This window comes from Tamandua tetradactyla, chromosome 19 (genome assembly GCF_023851605.1).
Source record: "Tamandua tetradactyla isolate mTamTet1 chromosome 19, mTamTet1.pri, whole genome shotgun sequence".
Taxonomy (NCBI): domain Eukaryota; kingdom Metazoa; phylum Chordata; class Mammalia; order Pilosa; family Myrmecophagidae; genus Tamandua; species Tamandua tetradactyla.
Genome location: NC_135345.1, coordinates 40,053,667 through 40,062,539, shown reverse-complemented (window position 1 = coordinate 40,062,539; position 8,873 = coordinate 40,053,667). Strand labels below are relative to the sequence as shown.

Genomic DNA, 8,873 nt, shown 5'->3' with positions numbered 1-8,873 from the left:
CAATTTCAGGGGGGAGCACAGGGAGTTAAAATTTATTCTTCGCCCAAGGGTGGTAGTGGAGAGTGGGGAAAGAATGATGGCTTTGAAGGGGTAGTCATTTAAGTCTTTAAAAAGGTAACCTGGGGTGGGGGGTTACAGAAAAAGTACCCATATACACCCAGCAGTAGCCCCACAGGCTATGCCCTGAAACTTGTGCATCTATTCGAATAAGCCACTCCAATCTGGAGGGCTGTTGAAGGAGAGAAGGAAGGAGGAAGAAAGGGGGAGAAGGCAGAGACTCCAGGCCATGTACTAAGCAGCAAGGTGATTGTGTGATGTGTCTTTTCACAGCTGAGTTAGATGTGCCCCACCAGTTATGATGGGAACCAATTTAAATATACTTTCTTGATCCCAGAAGTTCAAGTACATGGTCCGTGGTTACCCTTGATAGTATGATTTGTTATAGCACCATTTATGTATTTGAATGGACAAAAAAATTAGCATCACTTACAACACCTTAAAATAAAATGCCTTTGAATGGAAACTTCCTTTCCAGTACTTTGAGGTCTATAAGACATATCTTGAAAATTCACTACTGTGGAAAATGAGGACTGCTTTAATTGAATGGGAGTAGGGGGGAGGGCCTGTGGTTTTTCTTTTTGATTAACTGCTATAACACTGTCCTTCAGGCGGCTGAAGGAGTTTCATGCTTTCCTTAGACATCATTAGGTGCCAAAGCTCTTGCAGGACAACTTTGATGCTACATGAATTCTGACATTTTGCTAGCGCTGATAGGGTTCTGGGGTCCACTACCCCATTAGAACTATTAACTGCATTTATGTAAATTTTTGTTACAAATCTTACAAAGAGGGGTGCTTTGAAATATGCATGTCCATATCCTATTTTAAGGCTGTATATTCAGTTTCATATATTGTTCTTGAAGGCCCAATTATCATCCCTTTCCATCTCATATCATGTCTTCATTATCTTCTAGACCCCAGGTAACTGTGCCATCTCCTATTCCTTTCTGGCCTTCAAGTTCTTCCAACAGTTGGAAATTGCAAGGGCCTTTTACTCCTGAGCTCGTGGTGGCTGCCATCTTGCATTGCTGTCACTCAAATTGTTTTTTAGAAAGCAGACTTGCACTTAACTGGGCCTCTTGGAGACATGGTGCCTTAATTCAAAGGGAGGATCTAGGGGTAGAGATTTGGGCTGTGGGAGAAAGGGGTCTCTCTGCCACTCAGCTGGTCCTTTAGCTTATCTGAGGCCCCAGTTGGTCCACTCACAGTGTCATTGTGGGGAAAAACTACAGAAGGCAGCAGAAGCTCCTTGGGTTTTACTGAGCTGGCCAGCAGCTGCCAGGATGTCTTCACCTGTTCTTAATGGTATTGATAATAGGAAACAGGGAAGGAAAATAGTTCTCTCCAATCAATATAACTCCTCTTAAGTTAGTATCATTCCTGCCTTAGAGGTACCCCAAAGTGCTAAGTAAGAGACATGATCATCAGGCATGGCTAGGAAAGTGACATAGAATATGGAAGCCACACGTTCAACCAACATTCTTCAAGCACTTGCTTTGTGCTGGACACTCTGCTCATGCTGACACAGATACACAGAGTAATCAAAGATAATATTTGCCTCAAGAAGCTAATAGTCTGTTAAGTTCCATAATAGACTTCTAATGGACAGAATATTATAGTGGTGTAGTGGATGACAATCATCCAGGTAACCATTTTTTCCTCTTAGCATTGAAACAGCAAAATGAGCTCAAATCCCTACTTTTATGGAAGAGAGATAAATATCAAATAATGAAGCTAACATTAAGATTTTAAAAATGAACAAATTATTTTATATATGATTTTAACCCTCAAACAAACCTTTTAAGTATTATTGTTCCCCTTTACAGATAAGAGAACTGAGGATTTGAGAAATTAGGCAATTTTCCTGAAGACACCCAATTTTCGGGGATGTCTTGGGATTAATATTATTTGGATCATTCTCCCAATTCTATTCTATATATTCCTTCCTCTAAAAGTTCTGGTACTCAGGAAACCAAGTCTGAAGTTCTCTAAGGTCTGAAGTGTCTTTGAGATGATCATAAGATAGTTATACCTTAATCTATATATTTAAGTCATATGTTCCTTAACTTTATTTTTTTTTAAAATTAGACACCCATGGAGGGCATGTGACATTATAGGAGCAGGTCTAGACATAAGGGCAGGAAGAGTCAGGCTGGGGGGATTGGTTGGGATGGAGACAAGATGTATAGTGGGCTCCTCCAAGTATAGAGCAGTAACCTAGGGAGCTGCTCTGGATGCAGAGGCAGGACTGGAGTAAGGGGCCTGGTGGCTCTCATCATTATGGTTAAAGGGCACTGCACTCTCAGCCCAAGTCTCAATCAGCATTGGAACCATTTGGCATCTATGAATATAATCCAGCAATTGGGATTCATCCAGAATACTAGACTGGCTCAATGCATAGCAGCCAGGTACAGCTGAGTAACTGTCTTTACAAGGAGCCCTTAGTTGAGCTCAGTGGGAGGAGGCTCTCACTTCCTAGAGAATGAGTAGGCAAACAGCAGGTACAGACCCCATCTTAAAGAGATATAGGAACAACTCAACAACAAAAAGACAGCCAATCCAATTACAAAATGGGAAAAAGACTTGAACAGACACCTCTCAGAAGAGGAAATACAAATGGCCAAAAGACACATGAAGAGATGCTCAATGTCCCTGGCCATTAGAGAAATGCAAATCAAAACCACAATGAGATATCATCTCACACCCACCAGAATGGCCATTATCAACAAAACAGAAAATGACAAGTGCTGGAGAGGATGTGGAGAAAGAGGCACACTTATCCACTGTTGGTGGGAATGTCAAATGGTGCAACCACTGTGGAAGGCAATTTGGTGGTTCCTCAAAAAGCTGAATATAGAATTGCCATATGACCCAGCAATACCATTGCTAAGTATCTACTCAGAGGACTTAAGGGCAAAGACACAAACGGACATTTGCACACCAATGTTTATAGCAGCATTATTTACAATTGCAAAGAGATGGAAACAGCCAAAATGTCCATCAATAGACGAGTGGCTAAACAAACTGTGGTATATACATACGGTGGAATATTATGCAGCTATAAGACAGAATAAACTTATGAAGCATGTAATAACATGGATGGACCTAGAGAACATTATGCTGAGTGAGACTAGCCAAAAACTAAAGGACAAATACTGTATGGTCCCACTGATGTGAACCAACATTAGAGAATAAACTTGGAATATGTCATTGGTAACAGAGACCATCAGGAGATAGAAATAGGGTAAGATAATGGGTAATTGGAGCTGAAGGGATACAGACTGTGCATCAAGACTGGATACAAAAACTCAGAAATGGACAGCACAATACTACCTAATTGTGATGTAACTATGTTAAAACACTGAATGAAGCTGCATCTGAGGTATAGTTTATTTATTTATTTATTTATTTTTAATTTTTTTCTCTCATTATCGTTTTATTTCTTTTTCTGCGGTCTTTCTATTTCTTTTTCTAAATCGATGCAAATGTACTAAGAAATGATGAATATGCATCTGTGTGATAATATTAAGAATTACTGATTGTATATGTAGAATGGAATGATTTCTAAATGTTGTGTTAGTTAATTTTTTTAATTAATAAAAAAAAAAGTAAAAGAAGAGTAGGGGCAAGATGGCGGCATAGTGAGCTGTAGGATAGTTTGTCTTCCAGAGCAGCTGGTAAATAGCCAGGAACTATGTGGACAAAATGGCTGGGATACAAAGGTGACCAGACACACAGTGTACACCAGTCATTAATGAATGGAATGGCTGAGATCTCACTCAGAATTTAAGTCTCCCAAGCCTCAAAGGTTGGTGCCCCAACCCTATGGGCATGGCAGGCTGTTTTCCAGTGGGGAAACAGTCTTTCCAAACAGTAAGGACTTAGCTAAACAAGACCCAACTGTGGAATTAATTAACAAGTTCTGACTACTGAAAACAGATCAGTATCCAGAGCACAGATAAACCTGGAGTAAGCAGTAAAAAACACAAGGGTTTTCAACTCACCAGAGAGGGGGTGAAGCTGATGGGGAAAAAATTTTTAAAAAACACATTTTATTAATTGGACAGCACAAAATATGGGAAAAGGACTGGACCATAACAGAAAGGGGGCAGATAGAACATGGGAACACATAGAGCCACATACCAACTCTAGCTTTAGTTTGGCAAACCCAGGGAGTGGGGATCTGGCCCTGAAAAGGCTTTATTTTTAACAGCTCATTAGATAGAACTGCAAGGAGAATGCGCAGGCTCTAACACTGCCCCAGGCAAGGGCAGCATTAAAGCTTATGTGAGACACAAAGTAAACAGATTATGAAAGAGAAAACAGCCAACCAAGAATTCTATACATAGCAAAACTTCCTTCAAAACATGAGCAGGAGATTAAAATAATTTTGGACACCATCACCGAGAGAATTTGTTACAAAGAGACTGGCTTTATAAGTAACACCAAAAGGAGCACCACAGGCACATAGAAAAAGACAGAAGAATGAGGTCTGGAGAATAGTGTGGAAATGAAGACTATCAGTAAAGGTAAAAAGAGAAAAAAAATAGATATGACATACAAACTCCAAAACACAAAATGGTAGAAGATATTTCTGCCTTTATACTAATAACATTAAACGTTAATGTAGTAAACTCCCTAATTAAAAGACACAGATTGGCAGAAGGAATTAAAAATCAGGACCCATTTACATGCTGTCTACAGTAGATTCACTTTAGAACCAAAAAAAAAAAAAAAAAAAAAAGAGAGAGAGAGATATAGGAAGATTGAGGCATGGGTAAGATTACTGTGCAGTTTGTGATGTGGGGGATCAAGATATAAGAAAAGAACCAACATTTATAAAGCACCTACCATGTGCCAGGTGGTTGTACATGCATGAGCTCCAATCCTGTGAGGCAGTTTTTGTATCCCCACTTTACAGATGAGGATATGAATTACCAGAGGTCATGGAGCTAATCAGATGGCAATTCAGAGTCAAAGTCCACACACAGAGCTGCCTGACCCTGCCTCCTCTGACACCGGGTGGGCAGTGTCCTCCAAGGGCTCCGGGGCACCCAGGTGCACATACATCCAACCTCTGGTGGCTTTATGACTGAAATATTAAGTCCAACCCACCAAGGTGAATTTGATGCCACTGTCTGCATGCTCTAACCAGAAACAGAGCCATGTCTAGGGCTGTAAGTGGTCAGAGCCAATCGTAAGTCGGTCCAGCCCAGGCCAGCAAAGGCCAGGAAGAGGAGGAAAGGCCTGGCGGTCACTGTGCTAACTTACAATTAAGTGGAAGAGTAAACTACCCCAAATACCCCATTCCTCAACCATTTTGAAATGAGTTTACTGTAATTCCAGATGAAAACAAAACTTTCAGTTCTGACAGAATCTTGAAGCAGGGTTGGTTTATTTTTCTCTACAGTTTCAATATAATTCAGCACTTTCACTTTGTGATGATAGATCTGACCCCTCTCTGTGTGGTTTGTAGAACACTGACTCAACATCAGGGCAACCAATGGTGCAATCATGACATGAAACAGTATCGGTGGTTGTCAGGGTTTTAAAATCTTCTCATTTGGACTATCCCATGATCTCTGAAAACTGTGCCTTTATCAGAAATTAGAGCCCTTCATAAAATGGGTGAATATAAAATGCATCCATTAATTAGAAACCGTCTACAAACAGATTTTTCCTAGTTTATAAGGTGGAGGGTAGGGTGTTGATTTAGCTTAGATCGTTCTCTGCCCTTTCCTATATTAGATGGCAACTGAACGGCCAATAAAAAAAGAAAAGGGGAAGAAAGAGAGAAGAAAAGAGGAAGAGGGAGGGCCAATGAGGAAGGCTCACTATTACTTCCTTGGAAATATTTTGTTCATTTCCAAAACTCTAACTTGAGGTGCTCCCGGAAAAGAAAAAAGAGCTTGGCTTTCCAAATTTCTGTTTGTATGATTTTTATCCAGCTTGATTTTATGGTTCCTCTGAAATCAAACTGTGAATTTAATTATTGCTCATGTGAAAAACACAGACCCAAGTTCTATGCTGTTCCAAAGCAAAATGCAACACCTACCCTGTAATCCACCACAACTCAAGATATCAAACTAATGTTTTCAATATGCTTATCATAAATCAAATCTGCTGTGCACACCAGTAAATAGTGCCAGTAAGCTAGGTGTCACTGAATCAGATTTTTTCAACCTGTCTTTCAATGATGAGACATTTGTGCTGACTATAGGAAAAATGGCAAGATGTGGGTGCCGTGCACATCCTCTTCTGGAAGATTTAGAAAATTGCTGGAGCGGAAGTTTGGAATATTTGGAGAACCTGGGATAAAAACGATCTAGTGGTATTGAGGGATAGGCCCAGAAGAAGTGAAGTGGGGTCATGCTTTATAATTTCATGTGCCTCAGGGCATTCCTGTTGGGCTTAGGCATTTTGTCTGCAAGAGTGTATACTGAATTTGGGGTATGGATAAAAGGGAAGATCTGAGAAATTATTTACATTTTTGACTAGTGGAACTCAAGCCATACCTGGCTCAAACCTCAAGCAATGGCCCCTGATCCAGGTCTTGATTTTGGGCTCTAGGAATGCATATGGCACAAAGAACCTGGAAAAACGGTGCCACAGCCCATAAAATGGTGCCAACAATTTCTCCCTCATAAAATGATTTGCAAGAACCAACCTTTACTCTGGTGGTGGTCGGGGGGAGGGAGAGAGAGAGAGAGAGAGAATAGGATGGTGGTATTGCAGGGGATTTTGACTTTCACAATCTTTTTAAAAACAGATTTGAATTTACCCCTCAACCATTGGACAAAGAGAGGTCATGTTTCTAAATAAAATTAACTATTGATCTGAGCTTTTGCTTTCAAGAGTTGCTGAACAATTTTATCAAAATTATATTTTGGGGGTGATCATCTTCTTCAATAAGTTTTTAAATGATCCAGGGGATTACATGGTGCTTCAAAAATGAGGGAGGAGGCTACTTCATCACTATTGGCCACTACTGTTCTTCAAAGCCTTCGCTGGGACATTGAACCCCAGGTGGCCTCACTTTACAGTGTCTCTCCTCATTGATTGCAAGCTTTATTGTAGAGATTATTCTAGAGTTTGAGGCTGTGTTGTAGGAGCCAATCATTACAGCATCCTGCTGTGTGAGGTGTTGTGTACAGGTGGGGCAAGGATTTTAAAGTAACTCCAAACCTCCATTCCCCTTTGTAATACTGAAAAATCAATCTCCAAAATTCAGGTCATCCCCCTTTCAACTTAAAGCACCAGTTTCTGTCTCCTCTAACTCTGGGGCAATCCAGCTTTACCCTTCTTCTTCAGACCCTAAACACGACAGGGAGGGGAGCAAGGGAGAGATCAAACTTTTTTTTAATAGACTGTTTTTTTAGAAAAATTTTGGATTTACAGGAAAATTGATAGTACAGAGATCCAAATAACCCCTCATGTATTCCCTCTATTATTAGTCTCTTATGTTAGTATAATCCTTTTTATAAAACATGAGCAGGCACTGGGAATCGAACCCTAGTCTCCGGCATGGCAGGCAAGAACTTTGCCAGTGAGTCACTGTGGCCCACCCAGTAAAATCCATTTTTAATGCATCACTATTGATACATTCTTATTAATCAAAATACATGGTTTATTTATATTTCCTTAGTTTTCCTCTAAGGCCCATTTTCTGTTTCACTATCCTATCCAGAACTCCACATTACATTGTTTTCATGTTTCTTTAGACTTCTGCCAGTTTTGATAGTTTTTCAGACTTTTCTTGGTTTTGATGACCTTGACAGTTTTGAGGAGTATGGTCAAGTATTTTAGGGGATGCCCCTCTATTGAAATTTGTCTGCTGTTTCCCTTGTTATTATACTGAGATGATAGGTTTTGGGAGGAAGACCACAGAGGAAAAGTGCTGTTTTCATCATATCGTATTAATGATACTTGCTATCAACTTGATTCATCACTTGATATTGACCTTAGTCACCACTCTGAGGTAGTGTTTGTCATGTTTATCCAACTATAAAGTTGCTTTTACTCCCATTTCCATACTATACTTTTTGGAAGGAAGTCACTATGGGCTAACATTTAAGGAGTGGGGAGTTATGCTCCATTCCTTTGAGAGCAGTGTCTATGTAAATTATCTGGAATTCTTCTACAAGGGAGATTGTCTCTTCTCCCCCATTTTTTAAATTCAATTGTTTATTTATATCAGCATGGACTCACGGATATTTATTTTATACTTTGGATTATAATTCAATACTAATTTATTTTATTATTCAGATTGTTCCAGCCTTTGCCATTGGGAGCTCTTTCAGTTGGCTCTTGTTCCCCTTTGACATAACCCCATCATGTATTTTTTTTAGCACCTCCTTACTTTCTGGCAACTACAAGATTTTCCAGGCTCATCATATATATTTCTTACCTCAGTCCTAGAATTAGTCAATTCTCCATGGAACCCTGGTTCTTTTTATTGGATAATGGTATTAGAAACCAAGATCTGGGCTCTGGGTGTGCTTGTGGCTGGTGGGGTATTGTTGCTTCTAGACCCTGTCATGTGACAGAGCAAGTAAATACATGTGTGTATGCTAATCCATGTATATACATAGATCTATATGTATTTCTATATGCAGTTTATTTGTATCTATATTAAGCTATACATGATTTCATACTGATGTCTCCAGCTCTATCCATGTGATACCACATGGATCATTCTAACTTCCTCTCCTTGCTTCTCCATAAATTCTTACTCCAACATTGAAAAACATGGCTCCCACCATCTGCCATCCACTTCCTTAATTGTCCAATTCCAGATACATATACAGCGGTTTC

The 8,873-nt window shown here is 39.8% G+C and overlaps 1 pseudogene; it reads right to left on the bottom strand.

Annotated features, from left to right (window-relative positions):
* Positions 1 to 642: 642 nt before the first annotated feature.
* LOC143663565 (ubiquitin-conjugating enzyme E2 variant 1-like) lies at positions 643 to 1,078 on the bottom strand (annotated as a pseudogene).
* Positions 1,079 to 8,873: the final 7,795 nt, after the last annotated feature.